This window comes from Sciurus carolinensis, chromosome 18 (genome assembly GCF_902686445.1).
Source record: "Sciurus carolinensis chromosome 18, mSciCar1.2, whole genome shotgun sequence".
In the NCBI taxonomy this organism is placed as follows: Eukaryota; Metazoa; Chordata; class Mammalia; order Rodentia; family Sciuridae; genus Sciurus; species Sciurus carolinensis.
Window position 1 is genome coordinate 7,504,486 of NC_062230.1, and position 21,494 is coordinate 7,525,979.

Sequence of the window (21,494 nt, forward strand, 5' to 3'; positions counted from 1 at the left end):
GTGCTGGCCCCGGTGGCAGAGGTCCCAGCTGTGGTGGTGAGCGGGATCGTGGCAGATGAAGTGCTGGCCTCCGTGGTAGGAGAGGAGGTGATGGTCGTCGTGCCGGGAATGTTAGGTTGTGAAGACGAGGTGGCCACGGGGGATGTCGTGGCAGCCGTGGTGGCCAGAGAAGGAGAAATGGGACCTGTGCTGGTTGCGCTGTGAATGGTGACCGTTGTGGCGGTGCCCGACACAGGTGTGGTTGGAGTGCTAGCTGCCGTGGAGCCCGGAGCTGAGGTGCTGGTCTGGGCCGTGGTGGTGGGAGAGGAGGTGGCTGGGGTGGACGTGGCTGGTGTTGGGGTGGGCGACCCAGTTGAGGTGGGGGTCGTAGGGGCTGCAGAGGGGCTGGTCACTGCAGTGCCAGTGGGAGGACTCAGCGTTGCAGGCGTGGTCCCCTGGGTAGACGTGGGTCCCGAGGTGGTGGCATGTGGGCCGGGGGCCGAGGAAGATGTGGCCCCCGTGGAAGGACTTGAGGTGGTGGTGGTGGCACCAGGAGAGGTGGCAGCACTGCTGGCCCCGGTGGCAGAGGTCCCAGCTGTGGTGGTGAGCGGGATAGTAGCAGAGGAAGTGCTGGCCACCGTGGTGGGAGAGGAGGTGATGGTGACAGTAGTTGGAATCGTAGGTTGTGGAGAGGAGGTGGCCCCAGGGGACATGGTGGCAGCCGTGGTGGACAAAGAAGTAGAAATGGGACCTGTGCTTGTCTTGCTAGGACTGGTGACCATTGTGGCGGTGCCCGGCACAGGTGTGGGCGGACTGCTAACTACCGTGGAGCCCGGAGGAGAGGTGCTGGTCTGGACAGTGGTGGTGGGAGAGGAGGTGACTGGGGTGGACGTGGGTGTAGTTGGGGTGGGCGCCCCAGTTGAGGTGGGGGTAGTCGGGGCTCCAGAGGGGCTGGTCACCGTGCTGCCCGTGGGAGGACCCGGTGTTGCAGGTGTGGTTCCCTCAGTAAGCGTGGGTCCCGAGGTGGTGGTGTCCTGTCCAGGGACCGAGGAAGACGTGAGCGCTGTGGAAGAGGTGGGAGGCGTGGTGGTGGGACCTGGAGTGCTGACGGCAGTGCTGGCCCCGGTGGCAGAGGTCCCAGCTGTGGTGGTGAGCGGGATCGTGGCAGATGAAGTGCTGGCCTCCGTGGTAGGAGAGGAGGTGATGGTCGTCGTGCCGGGAATGTTAGGTTGTGAAGACGAGGTGGCCACGGGGGATGTCGTGGCAGCCGTGGTGGCCAGAGAAGGAGAAATGGGACCTGTGCTGGTTGCGCTGTGAATGGTGACCGTTGTGGCGGTGCCCGACACAGGTGTGGTTGGAGTGCTAGCTGCCGTGGAGCCCGGAGCTGAGGTGCTGGTCTGGGCCGTGGTGGTGGGAGAGGAGGTGGCTGGGGTGGACGTGGCTGGTGTTGGGGTGGGCGACCCAGTTGAGGTGGGGGTCGTAGGGGCTGCAGAGGGGCTGGTCACTGCAGTGCCAGTGGGAGGACTCAGCGTTGCAGGCGTGGTCCCCTGGGTAGACGTGGGTCCCGAGGTGGTGGCATGTGGGCCGGGGGCCGAGGAAGACGTGGCCCCCGTGGAAGGACTTGAGGTGGTGGTGGTGGTACCAGGAGAGGTGGCAGCACTGCTGGCCCTGGTGGCAGAGGTCCCAGCTGTGGTGGTGAGCGGGATAGTAGCAGAGGAAGTGCTGGCCACCGTGGTGGGAGAGGAGGTGATGGTGACAGTAGTTGGAATCGTAGGTTGTGGAGAGGAGGTGGCCCCAGGGGACATGGTGGCAGCCGTGCTGGACAAAGAAGTAGAAATGAGACCTGTGCTTGTCTTGCTAGGACTGGTGACCATTGTGGCGGTGCCCGGCACAGGTGTGGGCGGACTGCTAACTACCGTGGAGCCCGGAGGAGAGGTGCTGGTCTGGACAGTGGTGGTGGGAGAGGAGGTGACTGGGGTGGACGTGGGTGTAGTGGGTGTGGGCGCCCCAGTTGAGGTGGTGGTGGTGGGGGCTCCGGAGGGGCTGGTCACTGCAGTCCCAGTGGGAGGACTCGGCATTGCAGGCGTTGTTCCCTCAGTAGGCGTGGGTCCCGAGCTGGTGGCGTCTGGCCCAGTGGCTGAGGAAGACGTGGCCCCAGTGGAAGTGCTTGGGGGTGAGGTGGTGGCACCAGGAGAGGTGGCAGCAGTGTGGCTCCCAGTGGGAGAGGTCCCAGCTGTGGTGGTGAGCGGGATGGTAGCAGGGGAAGTGCCGCCCTCGGTGGTGGGAGAGGAGGTAATGGTGGTGGCGGTGGTGGTGGTAGGTTGTGGAGAGGAGGTGGTCATGGACGCCGTGCCTGGAGTTGAGGAGGGCGCCCCAGTTGAGGTGTAGGTCGTGGGGGTCCCAGAGGAGCTGGTCGCCAGGGTGCCCGTGGGAGGGCCCGGCGTTGCAGGCGTGGTTCCCTGGGTAGACGTGGGTGCAGAGGTGGTGGCGCCTGGCCCAGGGGCCAAAGAAGACGTGGTCCCGGTAGGAATGCTTGAAGGTGTGGTGGTGGCAGCAAGAGAGGTGGCAGCAGTGTGGCTCCCGGTGGAAGAGAGCCCAGCTGTGGTGGTGAGCGGGATCGTAGCAGATGAAGTGCTGGCCTGCGTGGTGGGAGAGGAGGTGATGGAGATGGTGGATGGAATGGTAGGTAGTGGAGATGAACTGGCCCCGGGGGATGTCGTGGGAGCCATGGTGGCCAGAGAAGGAGAAATGGGACCTGTGCTGGTCTTGCTGGGACTGGTGACAGTGGTGGCGGTGCCCGGCACAGGTGTGGGTGGACTGCTAACTACCGTGGACCCCGGAGGAGAGGAGCCGGTCTGGGCCATGGCGGTGGGAGAGGAGGTGGCTGGGGTGGACGTGGGTGTATTTGGGGTGGGCGCCCCAGTTGAGGTGGGGGTAGTGGGGGCTCCAGAGGGGCTGGTCACCGTGCTGCCCGTGGGAGGACCCGGTGTTGCAGGTGTGGTTCCCTCAGTAAGCGTGGGTCCCGAGGTGGTGGCGTCCAGTCCAGGGACCGAGGAAGACGTGAGCGCTGTGGAAGAGGTGGGAGGCGTGGTGGTGGGACCTGGAGTGCTGACGGCAGTGCTGGCCCCGGTGGCAGAGGTCCCAGCTGTGGTGGTGAGCGGGATCGTGGCAGATGAAGTGCTGGCCTCTGTGGTAGGAGAGGAGGTGATGGTCGTCGTAGTGGGAATGTTAGGTTGTGAAGACGAGGTGTCCCCGGGGGACGTTGTGGCAGCCGCGGTGGCCAGAGAAGGAGAAATGGGACCTGTGCTAGTTGCGCTGTGACTGGTGACCGTTGTGTCGGTGCCCGACACAGGTGTGGTTGGAGTGCTAGCTGCTGTGGAGCCCGGAACTGAGGTGCTGGTCCGGGCCATGGTGGTGGGAGAGGAGGTGGCTGGGGTGGACGTGGCTGGTGTTGGGGTCGGCGACCCAGTTGAGGTGGGGGTTGTGGGGGCTCCAGAGGGACTGGTCACTGCAGTGCCAGTGGGAGGACTCGGCGTTGCAGGCATTGTTTCCTCAGTAGGCGTGGGTCCCGAGCTGGTGGCGTCTGGCCCAGGGACTGAGGAAGACATGACCCCAGTGGAAGTGCTTGGGGGTGTGGTGGTGGCACCAGGAGAGGTGGCAGCAGTGTGGCTCCCGGTGGAAGAGAGCCCAGCTGTGGTGGTGAGCGGGATCGTAGCAGATGAAGTGCTGGCCTGCGTGGTGGGAGAGGAGGTGATGGAGATGGTGGATGGAATGGTAGGTAGTGGAGATGAACTGGACCCCGGGGATGTCGTGTCAGACGTGGTGGCCAGAGAAGGAGAAATGGGATCTGTACTGGTTGCGCTGTGACTGGTGACCGTTGTGGCGGTGCCCGACACAGGTATGGTTGGATTGCTACCAGCCGTGGGGCCCGGGGGAGAGGTGCCGGTCTGGGCCATGGCGGTGGGAGAGGAGGTGGCTGGGGTGGACATGGGTGTAGTTGGGTTGGGCGACCCAGTTGAGGTGGTGGTCGTGGGGGCTCCAGAGGAGCTGGACTCTGGAGTCCCAGTGGGAGGTCTGGGCATTGCAGGCGTGGTTCCCTGGGTAGACGTGGATGCAGACGTGGTGGCGCCTGGCCCAGGGACCGAGGGAGACGTGGCCCCAGTGGAAGTGCTTGGGGGTGTGGTGGTGGCACCAGGAGAGGTGGCAGCAGTGTGGCTCCCAGTGGGAGAGGTCCCAGCTGTGGTGGTGAGCGGGATGGTAGCAAGGGAAGTGCCGCCCTCGGTGGTGGGAGAGGAGGTAATGGTGGTGGCGGTGGTGGTGGTAGGTAGTGGAGAGGAGGAGGTGGCTGTGGACACTGTGGCTGGAGTTGAGGAGGGCTCCCCAGTTGAGGTGGGAGTCGTGGGAGACCCAGAGGAGCTGGTCGCGAGGGTGCCCGTGGCAGGACTTGGCATTGCAGGCGTGGTTCCCTGGGTAGACGTGGGTGCAGACGTGGTGGCACCTGGCCCAGGGGCCGAAGAATACGTGGCCCCGGTAGAAATGCTTGAAGGTGTGGTGGTGGCAGCTAGAGAGGTGGCAGCACTGTGGCTCCAGGTGGAAGAGAGCCCAGCTGTGGTGGTGAGCGGGATCGTAGCAGAGGAACTGCTGGCCTCCATGGTGGTAGAGGAGGTGATGGTGACGGTGGTTGGAATGGTAGGTAGTGGAGATGAACTGGACCCCGGGGATGTCGTGTCAGACGTGGTGGCCAGAGAAGGAGAAATGGGATCTGTGCTGGTTGCGCTGTGACTGGTGACCGTTGTGGCGGTGCCCGACACAGGTGTGGTTGGAGTGCTACCTGCCGTGGAGCCCGGGGGAGAGGTGCCGGTCTGGGCCATGGCGGTGGGAGAGGAGGTGGCTGGGGTGGACATGGGTATTGTTGGGTTGGGCGACCCAGTTGAGGTGGTGGTTGTGGGGTCTCCAGAGGAGCTGGACACTGGAGTCCCAGTGGGAGTACTCGGCGTTGCAGGCGTGGTTCCCTGGGTAGACGTGGGTGCAGACGTGGTGGCGCCTGGCCCAGGGACCGAGGGAGAAGTGGCCCCGGTGGAAATGCTTGAGGGTGTGGTGGTGGTACCTGAAGCGGTGTCAGCAGTGCTGGCCCCGGAAGCAGAGGTCCCAGCTGTGGTGGTGACCGGGAAAATAGCGGAAGAAGTGCTTCCCTCCGTGCTGGGAGAAGAGGTGATGGTGACAGTGGTCAGAATAGTAGGTACTTGAGAGGAGGTGGCCTGGGGAGACGTCATGGCAACCGTGGTGGCCAGAGAAGGAGAAATGGGACCTGTGCTGGTCTTGCTGGGACTAGTGACTGTTGTGGCGGTGCCCGGCACAGGTGTGTGTGGACTGCTAACTACCGAGGAGCCCGGAGGAGAGATGCCCGTCTGTGCAGTGGTGGTGGGAGAGGAGGTGGCTATGGTCTCCGTGGCAGGAGTTGAGGAGGGCGCCCCAGTCGAGCTGTGGGTCGTGGGAGCCCCAGAGGAGCTGGTCGCGAGCGTGCCCGTGGGAGGACTCGGCGTTGCAGGCGTGGTTCCCTCAGTAGGTGTGGGTTCCGAGGTGGTGGTGTCCAGTCCAGGGACCGAGGAAGACGTGACCGCTGTGGAAGAGGTGGGAGGCGTGGTGGTGGGACCTGGAGTGCTGACGGCAGTGCTGGCCCCGGTGGCAGAGGTCCCAGCTGTGGTGGTGAGCGGGATCGTGGCAGATGAAGTGCTGGCCTCCGTGGTAGGAGAGGAGGTGATGGTCGTCGTGCCGGGAATGTTAGGTTGTGAAGACGAGGTGGCCCCGGGGGACGTCGTGGCAGCCGTGGTGGCTAGAGTAGGAGAAATAGGACCTGTGCTGGTCATGCTGTGACTGGTGACCGTTGTGGCGGTGCCCGACACAGGTGTGGTTGGAGTGCTACCTGCCGTGGAGCCCGGAACTGAGGTGCTGGTCTGGGCCATGGTGGGAGAGGAGGTGGCTGGGGTGGACATGGGTGTAGTTGGGGTGAGCACCCCAATTGAGGTGGTGGTCGTGGAGACTCCTGAGGGGCTGGTTACTGCAGTGCCCATGGGAGAACTCGGTGTTGCAGGGCTGGTTCCCTCAGTAGGCGTGGGTCCCGAGGTGGTGGCGTCTGGCCCAGGGGCTAAGGAAGACGTGGCCCCTGTGGAAGTGCTTGAGGGTGTGGTGGTGGCACCCGGAGTGGTGGTGACACCTGGAGTAGTGGCAGCAGAAGTGGTCCCTGAGGCAGAGGTCCCAACTGTGATGGTGAGTGGGATGGTAGCCGAGGAAGTGCTGTCCTGGGTGGTGGGAGAGTTTGTAATGGTGGTGGTGGTGGCCGTGGTAGGTTGTGGAGAGGAGGCGACCCCAGGGGAGATCATGTCAGCTGTGGTGGACAAAGAAGGAGAAATGGGACCTGTGGTGGTTTCGCTGGGACTGGTGACAATAATGTCGGTGCCCAGCACAGGTGTGGTTGGACTGCTACCTGCCGTGGAGCCTGGAGGAGAGGTGCTGGTCTGGGTCATGGTGGTGGGAGAGGAGGTGGCTGGGGTGGACGTGGGTGTATTTGGGGTGGGTGCCCCAGTTGTGGTGGGGGTCGTGGGGGCTCCAGAGGGGCTGGTCACCATGCTGCCCATCGAAGGACTCAGTGTTGCCGGTGTGGTTCCCGATGTGGTGGGGTCTGGTCCAGGGGCCGAGGAAGACGCGACGGTTGTGGAACTGGTGAGAGGTGAGGTGGTGGCACCCAGAGTGGTGGCAGCAGTGCTGGCCCATGTGGCAGAGGTCCCAGCTGTGGTGCTGACCGGGATAGTAGCAGATGAAGTGCTGGCCTCCATGTTGGGAGAGGAGGTGATGGTGACAGTGGTTGGAATGGTAGGTAGTTGAGAGGAGGTGGCCCCGGGGGACATCGAGGCAGCTGTGGTGGCCAGAGAAGGAGAAATGGGACCTGTGCTTGTCTTGCTGGGACTGGTTACCATTGTGACAGTGCCCGGCACAGTTGTGGTTGGACTGCTAACTACTGTGGAGCCCAGAGGAGAGGTGCCAGTCTGGGCCATGGTGGTGGGAGAGGAGGTGGCTGGGGTGGACGTGGGTGTATTTGGTGTGGGTGTCCCAGTTGTGGTGGTGGTCATGGGGGCTCCATTGGGGCTGGTCACCGTGCTGCCCATGGGAGAACTCGGCATTGCAGCTGTGGTTCCCTCGGTTGGCGTGGGTCCCAAGGTGGTGGCGTCTGGCCCAGGGGCTGAGGAAGACGTGGCCCCAGTGGAAGTGCTTGAGGGTGTGGTGGTGGCACCAGGAGAGGTGGCAGCGGTGTGGCTCCCGGTGGCAGAGGTCCCATCTGTGGTGGTGAGCGGGATGGTCGCAGGGGAAGCGCTGCCCTCGGCAGTGGGAGAGGAGGTAATGGTGGTGGTGGTGGTGGTGGTAGGTTGTGGAGAGGAGGTAGCTGTGGACACCGTGGCTGGAGTTGAGGTGGGCGCCCCAGTTGAGGTGTGTATATTTGGCGCCCCAGATGGGCTGGACACCAGGGTGCCAGAGGGAGTACTTGGCGTTGCAGTGGTGATAACCTGGGTAGGTGTGGGTCCAGGGATGGTGGCATCTTGCCCAGGGGCCGAGGGAGACGTGGCCCCGGTAGAAATGCTCAAAGGTGTGGTGGTGATACCTGGAGTGGTGTCAGCAGTGCTGGCCCATGTGGCAGAGGTCCCAGCTGTGGTGCTGACCAGGATAGTAGCAGATGAAGTGCTGGCCTCCAATTTGGGAGAGGAGGTGATGGTGACGGTGGTTGGAATGGTAGATAGTTGAGAGGAGGTGGCGCCAGAGGACGTTGTGGCAGCCGTGGTGGTCAAAGAAGGAGAAATGGGACCTGTGCTTGTCTTGCTGGGACTAGTGACCATTGTGTTGGTGCCTAGCACAGGTGTAAGTGGACTGCTACTTGCTGTGTAGCCTGGAGGAGAGGTGGCGGTCTGGGCCATGGTGGCGGGAGAGGAGGTGGCTGGGGTGAACGTGGCTGGAGTTGAGGAGGGTGCCCCAGTTGATGTGGGAGTCGTGGGGGCTCCAGAGGGGCTGGTCACCATGCTGCCCATGGAAGGACTCGGCGTTGCAGGCGTGGTTCCCTCGGTAGACATGGTTCCCGAGGTGGTGGGGTCTTGTCCAGGGACCGAGGAAGACGTGGCCCCAGTGGAAGTGCTTGAGGGTGTGGTGGTGGCACTAGGAGAGGTGGCAGCAGTGTGGCTCCCGATGGCAGAGGTCCCAGCTGTGGTGGTGAGCAGGATGGTAGCAGGGGAAGTACTGCCCTCGGCAGTGGGAGAGGCGGTAATGGTGGTGGTGGTGGTGGTAAGTTGTGGAGAGGAGGTGGCCGTGGACCCTGTGGCTGGAGTTGAGGTGGGCGCCCCAGATGGGCTGGACACCAGGGTGTCAGAGGGAGTACTTGGCGTTGCAGTGGTGATAACCTGGGTAGATGTGGGTCCAGGGGTGGTGGCATCTTGCCCAGGGGCCGAGGGAGACGTGGCCCCGGTGGAAGTGCTTGAGGGTGTGGTGGTGATACCTGGAGTGGTGTCAGCAGTGCTGGCCCCGGTGGCAGAGGTCCCAGCTGTGGTTCTAACTGGGAAAGTAGTGGAAGAAGTGCTGGCCTCTGTGGTGGGAGAGGAGGTGATGGTCGTCATGGCAGGAATGTTAGGTTGTGAAGAGTAGGTGGCCCCAGGGGACATCGTGGCAGCTGTGGTGGTCAAAGGAGATATGGGACCTGTGCTGGTTTCACTGTGACTGGTGACCGTTGTGGCGGTGCCCGACACAGCTGTGGGTGGACTGCTACCTGCCGTGGAACCTGGAGGAGAGGTGCCAATCTGGGCCATGGTGTTGGGAGAGGAGGTGGCTGGGGTGGACGTGGATGGAGTTGAGGAAGGCGCCCCAGTTAAGGTGGGGGTTGTGGGTTCTCCAGAGAAACTGGTCACCGTGCTGCCCGTGGGAGGACTCGGTGTTGCAGGTGTGGTTCCCTCAGTAGGCGTGGGTCCCAAGGTGGTGGCGTCCAGTCCAGGGACTGAGGACGATGTGGCCCCAGTGGAAATGCTTGAGGGTGTGGTGGTGGCACCCAGAGTGGTGTCAGCAGTGCTGGCCCCGGGGGTAGAGGTCCCAGCTGTGGTGCTGACTGGGAAAGTAGCGGAAGAAGTACTGACCTCTGTGGTGGGAGAGGAGGTGATGGTTGTCGTGGCGGGAATGTTAGGTTTTGAAGAGGAGGTGACCCCGGGGGACGTCGTGGCAGCTGTGGTGGTCAAAGCAGGAGAAATGGGACCTGTGGTGGTTTCACTGTGACTGGTGACCGTTGTGGCGGTGCCCGACCCAGGTGTGGGTGGACTGCTAACGACCGTGGAGCCTGGAGGAGAGGTGCCACTCTGGGCCATGGTGGTGGGAGAGGAGGTGGCTGGGGCGGACGTGGCTAGAGTTGGGGTGGGTGGCCCAGTTGAGGTGGGGATCGTGGGAGCTTCAGAGGGGCTGGTCGCTGTGGTGCCAATGGGAACACTCAGCGTTGCAGGTGCAGTTCCTTCAGTAGACATGGGTCCATCTGTGGTGTCGTCTGGCCCAGGTACTGAGGAAGACATGGCCCCGGTAGAAATTCTCGAGGGTGTGGTGGTGGCACCAGGAGAGGTGGCCGCAGTGTGGCTCCCTGTGGGAGGTGTTTCAGTTATAGTGTTGAGCGGGATGGTAGCAGAGGACAGAGAAGCAGGACCTATGCTCGTCCCGCTGGTATTGGTAATGGTGGTGGTGTCCAGCACAGATGTGGGTGGACTGCTAGCTGCCATGGGGTCCGAAGGAGAGGTGCCCGTCTGAGCTTCGCTGTTGGGCGAGGAGGTGTCTGTTATTGACGTGTCTGAAGTTGCGGTGGGGTCCCAAGTTAAACTAGGGGAGGAGGCATCTTCAGAGTTGCTGGTCACTGTGTTGCCCCTGCTTTGAATCAGCTTTACCAGGGTGTTTCCCTGCCTAGGCATGCGTCCAGAGGTATTGGGGACTTGCTCACGGTCCGAGAACAATATGGCCTTGGGGAAAGCTCTTAAAGGTGGGGTGCTGGTAGACTCTGTAGCTTCAGTCATGCTGGTTGGAGTTTTGGTGGATGTCCCAGGAGATTTTGCACTTCTGTTGTCCTGAGGGTGTGTTTGAGGGTGTTGGCGTGTATTCGAAGTGAAGGTTGAGGTGTGGCTTTGCCACATGTTCTTAGACTCAGTCAGATTGTGCTCAGATTCTCCTCCAGATGTCTTCCAACTTGTGTTGATGTTCCTAAACGTTCCCAAAGTTCCCCTTGCTTCTTTGGACATCTTCTCAGGTGTCTTTGTACCTGTAGTCATTTGGGGGAGATGGACTATTTTAAGAAGAGAAGCTTCACATGTTGGATAGGTTTGAAGACAGTCCTGGCATTTTGGAGGTTATCCCACTGTGGTTTGTGTCTTTTAAACTGCTTTAAATAGAGATGACTTTCTTTTGTTCTACCAGCATCTTAAAGAGGTAAATCATTGCTTTTATTCAAGCTATTCCCTGGCCATTCTTCAGACAAAGCTATTTTATTGGGTTCCATTGTAGGATCTGAGCTGAAGGCTGGCATCTCATCTGCCGGCCCGTCCCTGTTCCCCTTTTTTGTAGGCTGCTTTGTGCCCAGTCTCTTTTTGGCTGGCTCCCTTCCACCCTTGGTGCACCTTCCTCACCCCCAGGAGGCAGATGCTGTAAAGTCTTGGATCTTTGCTACCCCGGCAAAGACCCCTCCATGTGCCTTGCAGGAGGGACCCCTTCCTAGGATCTGTGCAGTACCCTTGCCTCACCTTCATTGCTTTCCGACAGGCGCTGGCACTGGGTGTCGTGGGAGTCCTGGGAGCCCTCGTGGGGTGGGCACCCTCCTCCATCCCACACAGCCCCGCTCTCTCTGAGTTCTGAAAGAGAGAAAAGTTCGTTTCTCTCCTGGAACCCAAGTCTTCTTTTCACTTCCGGGGCCCTTCGTTCTTGGAAGCCTCTTGTTTCCATCACTGCTCCTGAAAGGGCTTGGACCCTGGTCAGTGCACTTACCTCCCAGTATGGAATCAGGCATCTGTCCTGTCCCCCAAAGAAGTCAAGCAAGAAGATGGGCTGAGCCCTTGCCCATCTTGGGTGTGGGGGCCGGACAGTGTCATGTGTTCAGGTGGAGGACGGGAACACCCGCCGGTCACGCCTCAGGGGAGTCAGTTTTACATATGTGAGCCCAGTCATGGATACAGGACAGGCCTGATGGTCTCCATTTCTATCCCCTTGAGGAGTTTGAGGGAAGAGTAAAGTCTTGGGAAGGGGGAACCTGGGTCCCTGGGACAGCTCACGAGGGGAAAGCTACCTGGCAATCAGGAACACGTGCCCCGAATTATTATGTGAGCAAAACACAAAAATGTCTACCTCAGTCGAGCCATTATACGTTTTGAGCATATTTGTTATAGCAAATGCAAAACTATCCTATTAATAATGGCAGGTGTGTTCATTTAGTTCAAAGAACATATAGGATTGCCATAGTCATCCTTAAGAAATTAAGACCCTTAATATGAATACCTTTGTATTATACTCTCTTCAATTTGGGATTTAATACACTTCTAATGTTCAAGAGACCTGTTAGAATAACACACAAGCTTGTCCACTGGAATATAAAATATGCAATTGAATGATTGATTTAGACTTGTCATGTTACATTAAAACCTTGCTAAATTTACAAAGAGTATTAAAACATTTAAGAAAACTTCAGATTCACTGTACTTCCTTCACTCTAGACCACAATTTTAATTGAGAAAAGAATTGATTGGTTTATCAACAATTTCAAATTGTCAACTACAAAAATGTAATGTTGAAGAAAATTTCAGTGACTTTTGTGAAAATAAAATTTAAAACAATAAAACCATATTTAAAATGTACTCTTCAGATTATCACCAGTGACCATGTTAGAAATATAGCTTAAAAACTAATAGAAGTGTGTAAATATTTACAAACATGGTCCTTCTGTTTATTTAGTGTCATGTGGTCAGATGGAGGACGGGAACACCCGCCAGTCAAATCTTTCCATTTTGCTTGAATATATTTATATATATATGTAAAACTTTAATTTTTTAAAAGATTTTATTTCTGGTCAGAATATTTTTAGATCCATCAGTATAACAAAATCCATTTCCTGGTCAGTAAATGAACGTGTCATTTCTTTAAAAAAAGACTTACCATATTCAGACACTTAGTTCGTACATGTGTAGAATGACTTACTGCTATGGTTTGTGCCCTCTGAAATTCATGCCAAAATCTGATTCCCAGTGTAATGGTGTTCAGAGTTGGTGGGACCTTTAAGTGGGATGAATGTCCATCTCCAGGGATTGGGTTAATTTTCAAGGGGACTGGCCTGGTTACTCGAGAGCAGGTCATTACAAAGCAGGGCTGCCCCTGGTGCTTTAGCTTTTCCACGATATCTACTCGCGGGCACCTTGTACCTTCCACCAAGAGTTGAATCAGCACGAGACCCTCACCAGAAGCCAAGCAATTACCATCACCATGTTCCTGAACTTCCCATGCTCCAGAACCATGGGCCAAAATGAACCTCTATTCTCTTATAAATTACTCAGCCTTGGGCATTTTGTTCTAGCAACAGAAAACAGACCATAGCACTCATGTTCTTGGGAAATTTTTAAAAATACACATTTAATTTATTGGACTTAAAGAATTCCTTAAGTAATTGGAAAGTTTCCACTTACTAAATCAGACAACTGAAGCCCTTAAATAGAAAATATAATACATTGGGCTGGGGAGATAACTCAGTCGGTAGAGTGCTTGACTTGCAAGCACAAGGCCCTGGGTTCGATCCCCAGCACCGCAAAAAAAAAAAAAAAAAAAGAGAGAGAGAGAGAGAGAGAAATATAATACATTGATTTTATAAAGGCAATTGAAAATGTTTAAAGAAATATAATTAGGCAAATATGTGAAATAGACTCAACCCTAAACAAAGGCCTTCATAGAAGCAATTATGTTGCTTCTGCTTCTTCCCAAGATGGTGTAACAGGATTGAATTTACCCTTCTACCTAGTCACCCACTCCTCAAGAAACATATAACATACAAAAGACACAAGTACCCAACAGCAGACACTAAAGGACAGTTATTCCTGAGAGGTGGCAAACAAATAGACAGAGCCCTACAACTTCCACAGATGATGGGCTGGAAGGAGTTTCCAGGAAGCAGCAAGGTGAAGTGAACCCAGCTGGAGTCAAGCAAGACCCCCTGAGTTGAGTGGATGCAGAGGTCTTGGGAGTCCAAGGCAGGTCGACTTCATAGGACAGAGTTACTGGAGCATAATGGACAGAGAAACCCCTGAGACCAACCAAGCATTCTCCTTGGGTTTTAAGCACAGCTCTGATCAGGTCTTGTTTATGAGGAAAACATTCAAGGCCAGAGAGACACTGTTGGACAATATTAGAAGGAACGGGGTGTGGCTCACACAGGACTAGGAATAGTGCTATTCCTGGTAGCCAAACTGGAGAAACTCATATGTCACAGGGCATCAGAGAGACTACACAGGATGGTTTTGCTTCCATAATAGAGAACACACCCCTAAGCTAGGTGTATCTTGGGACACACCTAAGAAATCATAAAAGCAAGACTCCAAAGGATCCGACTGTTTCTAAGGGGATGAAGGGTAGGAGATTTGTAAGAACACAAAAACCTACAGCACCCTACAAGGTAAAATTCACTATGCCTGGTACCCAATCCTCACTAAGTGTCAAGAAAATGGGCCCCCTAAGGAGTAAAATAATTAGTCGCTGGAAATCACCCAGGGTTGACGCAGATATGAGATATCAGAGAAAAACATTTAAATAGTGTCATTACTGTATTCCATATGTGTCAAAATTAAATAGGGACATGGAATAGATGAAAAAGACCCAACAGGGAACCTGTAGAGATAAAACTACATGAGGGGATAAAATATAGATGAGACACTAAAAAAGAAAAAAAAAATAAATCAAAGGCATAGCAGTAGAATCTATCCAAAATACACCTAGAAAAATGAATCTCAGAAGATTTTAAAAGATCTTCAGAGGGCCAGGTATGACTTGGTGGTGGAGTGCCTGCCTAGCACGTGCAAATGCCCTGGGTTCAACCCCAAGTTCTTAAAAAAAAAAGAAAAGAAAAGAAAATCAGTGAGCTTTGGGACTTTAAGCAGCCTTGTGTGTGTGAATAGCTAGAGTCCCTGAAGGCAAGGAGGGCAGAAGGGAAGCAAGAAATATGTGAACAAAAAATGACCCACAAGGTTCAAACTCAATCAAAACTCTAAGCCCAAAGAGTCTAGAAGTCTGACACCTCCAAACACAGGAAACATGAAGAAAACTTCCAAAGAGTTCAGATTCTATAGATATTAAAAGGAATTTTATAAACCATCTTATTCAATCAATTTGACAGCTTCAGTGAAATGAACAGATTTCCTGAAAGACAAATCACAAAACCTCACTCAAAAAGTACATTACCTGAAAAGCTCTGAATCCATTCAGGAAATCAAAGCCAGAGTTTTGAAACCTTCCCACATAGAAAATACTAGACCCAAAAGTTGAACTGTTGAATTTTACCAAATAGTTAAGGAAGAAATAATACCAGTTCTTATACAAACTCTTACAAAAGTTGAACAGAAAATAATGCTCCTGAATTTATTCTAGGAGGCCAGCATTCCTTTGACATGAAATCCAGACATAGAACTTTCAAGAAAATGGGCTGAGGTTGTGGCTCAGTGGTAGAGTGCATGCCTGGCACATGTGAAGCCCTGGGTTTGATCCTTAGCACCACATAAAAATGAATAAAATCAAGATAATGTGGACATCTAATATATATATGTATATATACATATTAGTATATATATACATATTTTTTAAAGAAATTTAAAGAAAAGGAAACCACAGACCAATATCCTTTGTGAACCTAGATGCAAAAAATACTAAACATTATTTTAGTAAATTGAGTTGAATAACACTGAAAGGGAAACACATCACTGTGGTTTAACATTTTAAAATTCAAACAATGTGATTCACTTATGTGTGTGCGAGCGTGGGTGAGGGTGCTGGAGAGAGAACCCAGAGCTCTCTACCACTGAGCCACTTCCCAGCCCTGTAATTCACCATTTTAACAAACTCAGAGAAACACCATATGGTTATTTCAATAGACAGTGGGGGGCGGGGGAGAGAAACTTAAAAAATTCTAAAATCCATTCCTGATCACAAATCTCAGCACTGTAGAGAAAGAAAACAAAAAGTCTGAGCAAACTAGGAATAAAAGGGAACTCCTTCAACCCAGCGAAGAACAGCTATGGAAAAATTACAGCTAACATGATATGTAAGGAGGAACGACTGAAGTCTTTCTCCCAAGATCAGGAACAAGACAGAGATGTCTGCTCCCACCAGTTCTGTTCAACATCACACTGAAGATTTTAGCCAGTGCACCTGTTTTTTCTTCAGAAAGAAACGAAGTCGGGAGGGGGGATGGAGGAGGGAGGAAGAACTGAAAGAAGAAAGGGGAAGAAAGAGGAGCAGAAGGAGGAGAGGAAGAAGAAAACTTGTGCAAGCAATGCCAAACATGGCCCACAAACTACCAGAAGCTAGGCGAGGGCATGGGATAGGCCTCCCCACGGGTCCTCAGAAAAAAACTAACCCAGCCAACACCTGAACCCGATCTTTCCAGCCTCCGGATCCTAAGACAACGTGTTTTTCATTATTTCAACCTCCCGGTTTGTGGTGCTTCCTCAGGGCGGCCCCAGCAAATCATGCCAACTTCTGTCAACTCTCAAAACTTATGGCCACAGGCTGTGAGGCCTCAGTCCTCCTCCAAGCATCACCTCCCACAGGCACCCTCCGCCTTCCATCTGCCCTGGGATGATGTGAATTAATTGAATTTGTATTATCTTCCAATAATGAACAACAAAACTAAAATGTAAATATTAATGAAGCTTCGTTTTCAGGTTGTAAAATTCATTTAAAACCAAACTAAGCCCTCAAAGCAGATAAGATTGCTTTAAAAACAGAACATAGACACGTTTCGGTCATCCTGGCATGTACAAAAAAGTGGAAGAAACAGGAGCTGGTAGCTGGAAGTATTAATATTCTGTCAACTAGGTTTCCATAGTGTTTGCTGAGAGCTAGAGTCAAAAGTGTAAAAGTTATGGGAATACTGAAAACACACTAGAAATTTAAAACTATATACTGTTCTCTTGATAGATTTGGCCTTTTTCAAAAGCCAGAATGTTGAAATTTTGACTAAGGATATGTAAAAATCAAAACAGTAAATAAAAGCCCCCCAAACTAATCTCCTGTTCTGAAAAATAGTCAAAAATTCTTGAAGAATCATTCAAAATGTTTTCAAATGCCCCCTTCTGTGGTGCTACCATTTTGGCAGGGGAAAGTCTTGTGGCTACGATGACATTTTTTAAATCAGATTTTAAAAATTAATTGTTAAAATCAGATTTATTTATTTATTTATTTATTTATTTATTTATTTATTTATTTCACTAGGGATTGGACTGCCCCCACCCGCATGCCACATACACACTCTCACAGAGGTGCTCCCCAGCCCTGCAGTTAGTTTTTCAGTTGCCCTAGCAACCAGGCCAGCTTCTGTGTAGGGCCCTGTGTTTAGCAGGGCTTTGCATTTGGTTTCATGCTCTGGTGCCCTTACACTGAAATTCTTCATAATCTTTTCTTTAAAGTTTGTTGTATTTTTGTGGCACTGGAGATTGAACTCAGGGGCTTTTTTTGTTTTTTGTTTGTTTTTTGGTTGGTTGATTTTGGCACTGAGGATTGAACCCAGGGGCTCTTTATCAATGAGCTACATCCCCAACCATATATATATATATATATATATATATATATATATATATATATATATATATAAAATTTTGGGTCAGGGTCTCACTAAGTTGCTGAGGCACTACACTGACTTAAAATCTTAATAATCTTTGAACAATATGTCCATATTGTGCCGAGTCCTGTGAACCCCATCAACAGCCCCGCCCAGAGCAAGGTGAGAATCCCCAGCTCCATCATCTCTGGGGCATGAATTGCCTGCAGTTGCTCTGTTGGTGGGTTGTCCATGGCCAGGGTTGGGGATAGGGAGGCCAAGCATTGTGGCAGTGATCTGAAGGAACTGGTGGCTCCCAGAATCAGTCCTCTTACGGAAGAGATGGGGCAAAGTCCCAGGTCCTGCATCTGGGCTTCCTGGAACCAGCCCATCCTGCCCTCCCTGGGGCCTGGCCCAGGTGTCTGGGCCCCGCCCTCCCCAGCAGGTCCTGACCCCACTGACTCTGAGGGATAAGGAAGAGGGCAAGCGGGAAGGAAGCATAGGCTTCACGGGGTGGGGCTCCAGGCAAGAGAGGTCTTGAACAACTACATGGAGAAATTCTCTGAGGTCAAGAGAGCTCAACTGGGTCTCCGAAGCTTCAGGGCTGCAGGGTGGGTCCGAGCAGACAAAGCAGCAGCCTCCACGTTGGAGAATGAGCAGGAAAGACAAGGAGGCAGGAGCTATTAGGTATGGAAAATGAAAACCCCAACGCAGTGAGGCCCGAGAAACAAGAGTGAAAAAGAGCCACACATCGATGGCTGCCTCAGCGCACCCTTCCCAGTCACAGAACAGTCCCTAGAAAGGAAACCAAAGCATCCATTCTTCCCCACACAAATCCTTTTCCAGTGACAGTACAATGGGACCCTGAGGGGAAAGAGATAACCCTGATTGCTGACCCCAGACTCTTCATTCTTCTCCAAGTAAAAATATCCCCAGTGAGAACAAATTTTCAAATTCTCACAAGCTGTTTCCTGAGTGCCCAAACTGATATGCTTACTAGACCACCCCTCAAAATAACCTATATTAACTCAGTCCTTTTCTTTGTTCAGTGGCTCATTTTCCACGAGGAAAGTGGGTCCACCGGCACCATTCCGTCCCTGCACCCCCGTTCCTGAATAAACAGCTGAGACAGCTCGTGAGGTTTGCGTCCTACCTGATCTTTTTGTGTTAACAGGAACCCTTGGGTCATCACCCACTGCTTCTCCCCACTGGCTTACCTCCCCTGCTCTTCCTTCTAATTCATAGCTATTACTTTTTAAAGAAAGCCCCTGGGCTGGGGGTGTAACCCAGGGGTACTGCTTACCCAGCATGCACAGGGCACAGGGCTCCATCCCCAGCACAGCAAAAATAAATAAATAAACAGGCCCCTTCTCCACTCTGTGGGGTCTCCTCTCTCCTTTCTCTTATGAGCCAAATTGAAGCCCAAACACCTCAAAGGGCAGATTTGTTGGGAGATACAGTTTTTGCAGGTGTCCTTGTAAAATGGAGTTTGGACGCAGAGACGGACACATACAAGGGAGAACAAAACAGGAAGAAGAAAGCAGAGATCAGGGTGATGTGTCTACACCAAGGAATGCCAGCGATCAGCCACTTCCGGAGGCTGGGAGAGGGGCCAGGAATAGAGCTTCCCGAGCATCTTCAGCGGGAGTGTGGCCCTGCTGAGCCCTTGGACCTTAGACCTCTATCCAGATCTGTGAAACAACACATTTCTATTTTTCTAAGCCTCCTGGGGGTGGTACATCCTTACAGCAGTCCCAGGAAGCAAGTACGGCTTCTATCTGGTCACTGGGGTTGCAGGGTAGGTTTCAGGGGAGAGGAGTTAGTGGGAGGTCCTCGGAAGTCTCCTCCTGTTCACAGGAGGTGGGGTGAAGGTATGGTCCTTAGACCCTCTTAGGAGAAGGATAGGAAGAGAGTGGAGGTGGGAACAAGAGGCCAGGGCAGGTGAGGGGTGAGGGAGGGCAGAGGGACACATGCTGGGGACTGGGGACTGAGGCTCAGGTCACATTCATGCTGCGTGTCAGGGTGAGAGGGCACTTACCAAGGGCTGGGCCAGATCAGGGGACATTGTGTTTCATTGATATGCCATATACCTGTCGCTCTGGGAAGTGAGAGGGCATCTGCAGGGAAGGGTTGGGCTGCGGTCACTAAGTTCTTTCTCCAGATCCCACACCCTCTCCTGGCATCCCCAGTCCAGCGGCCCTGAGGAGGGGTGAGTCATTGAGTCTCTGGAGAGGGGACAGGGAAGGATCAGATGCCACTCAAAGCTGGCCAGGTCCCGAGGGACCAGATGATCCTAGGCCCAGAGATGGGGGAAACCCCAGAGACCTGCAGAGCAGGAGCAGAAACTCTCAAAACTCCCGTGACAGAGGAGGAAGAAGAGGGGGCCAGAGGAAGACAAGGGAGAGGTGGGGAGGGGAAAAGGAGGGATGAGGAACAGAGACCCCAGCAAGAGGGAATGGAGCCGGGCCAGTGGCGCACGCCTGCAACTCCAGCAGCTTGGGAGGCTGAGGCAGGAGGGTCATGAGTTCAAAGCCAGCCTCAGCAACTTAGCGAGGCCCTAAGCAACTCAGTGAGACCCTGTCTCCACATAAAACATAAGAAAGGGCTGGGGATGGGCCAGTGGTGAAGTGCCCGTGGGTTCAATCCCCGGTACAAAAAAAAAAAAAAAAAAAAAAGGGAATGGACAAGCAGAGAGAGAGAAGAGGACAGAAGGGGGCGCAGGGATATGAGGGAGCCGGCAAGTTCCTCCCTTACTGAGGCCCACGTCAGTGTCTCAGGTGCCACCATCTGAGGCCCCAGGGCCAAAGATCCCGCTCAGGTGTGTCTCCTCCCTCCCCACCCATGTTCCCTTAGACGGCAGCTGGCAGGGACCGCCCCCTCCGGTGGGCAGTGAGCTCAAGGCAGGGCGAAGTCCAGGGCAGGTCTCTTGAGATGACATCCACAGGGCGAGGTGAGAGAATTCCACTTCTGGCTCAAAGTCCCCTTTCTTTCTGCCCAGACCCTCCCAAGGTGACAGCTCAAGGGGATGGAAATGCTGAGGCCCTTGGGTTGGGTTTCTGCCTCTGTTTCCCTCCCTTCTCTGGGGACAAGTGAGGGACAGAGGGAGCTCCTGATGGTCTGACCAGGATCCACTGTCATCTCCTGCTGCCCCGAGCCTGGTCCCCATGGCTGGGAGCTCGAAGCAACTAAGCTGGAAGGGCCCTTGGGGTCCAACCCTTGTCTTCTCCAGGAAGACACCAAGACCCCTGGCGTGCAGCTAGTTCCTGGCAGGATTTGAATCTGAGGCTCCTGAAACCCCATCTTGGCTACAGTCAGTGCCCATTCTCAGGGCACAAAGCAAGGGCGATGTGATGCAGACCAGCCGGGACAGATGTTAGAGGAGCCAGAACTTTCAGGCAAGCGTCTTGTGCTACATGAAGAAGACCCTGGGCCAAGAGAAGACTGGCGCACACCTGTCATCCCAGTGGCTCGGGAGGCTGAGGCAGGAGGATCCCAAGTCCAGAGCCATCCTCAGCAATTTAGCGAGACCCTAAGCAACTCAGTGAGAGCCTGTCTCTAAATAAAATACAAAATAGGGCTGGGGATGTGGCTCAGTGGTTGAGTGCCCCCAGGTTCAATCCCCAGTTCGAAAAAAGAAGACTCTGGGGCATTTGGTGCAGGCATGGGAGGTGAGGGGGTCGGACAGGGACATTCACTGGGTGTGGACAGGCTCTTGATGGAGCATCTGTCACGCACCAGGCATTGTGTCTGGGGTGTTTCGTTAAATCCTTGAAGCAGCAGGATCAACAAGCAGGTGTTATTAACTCATCTGCTGGAGAGGTGACAGACTCAGAGAGGTCCACTAACAGGAGGCTCCAAAGCCCAGCTGCACAAACCAGAAAGTTCTCTGGGTGAGAAGAGTCCAGGGGGCACAAGGCTGTGCCCTGGGTGGAGGGTGCCCCTCACCTGGGTCCCAGGAGACAGTCCTGACCCAGGGGTGGACAGATCCAGGGGCAGACTTGTGGGGAGGGGGTTTAGAGGATGGAGAGTGGGGTCAGGGGTCACTCACCCTGCTCAGCAGCAGCATGGTGGGGCAGGTGCCGGTGGGCAAGGACCAGCAGGCAGAGCAACGCTGTCGCCAGCCTTGGCATCGGAACACGGAGCGTTGCGTCTGCCCTTCACCCCTTGTGGAAGCTGGCAAAGTGAGTTTCACCCAGGGAATCCCACAAATAAAAAAGGTCCGGAGACCTTTGAACCCTAGGCTGAAAACCTTGGGGCCACTCCAAACCTGAGTCGTTGTGGGGATCTTCCTCATGACTGGGGGTGTGGGGCCTGTTCCAGGCCAAAGGGCAAAGGGAGGGGAACCCTTCCCTGGGGACAGTACACGCGCAAGCAGGCAATCAGATTTACTGCTCCACTAGAGGGGCAGCACTGGGGAGCTGAGGTACCCAGGGGAAGCTGAGAAGACCCCTGCCCCCCAGGAGAGAGGAGCAATATGTAAGGACCGGGGCACCAGGTCTAAGCAGGAGTGGAGGAGACCCTGGATTTTCCCCCAGCCCCTGGCAAGGACACCCCATTCCTAAAGGCCTTCTTTGTCATACGGATGCTCCAGCCGACAAAGGGTGCAGGTCCTGGCCATACCCAGGCCAGTGCCCAGGTTCTTAGGCATAGGTTCAAAGGTAAGCATGGCCCCCCATGG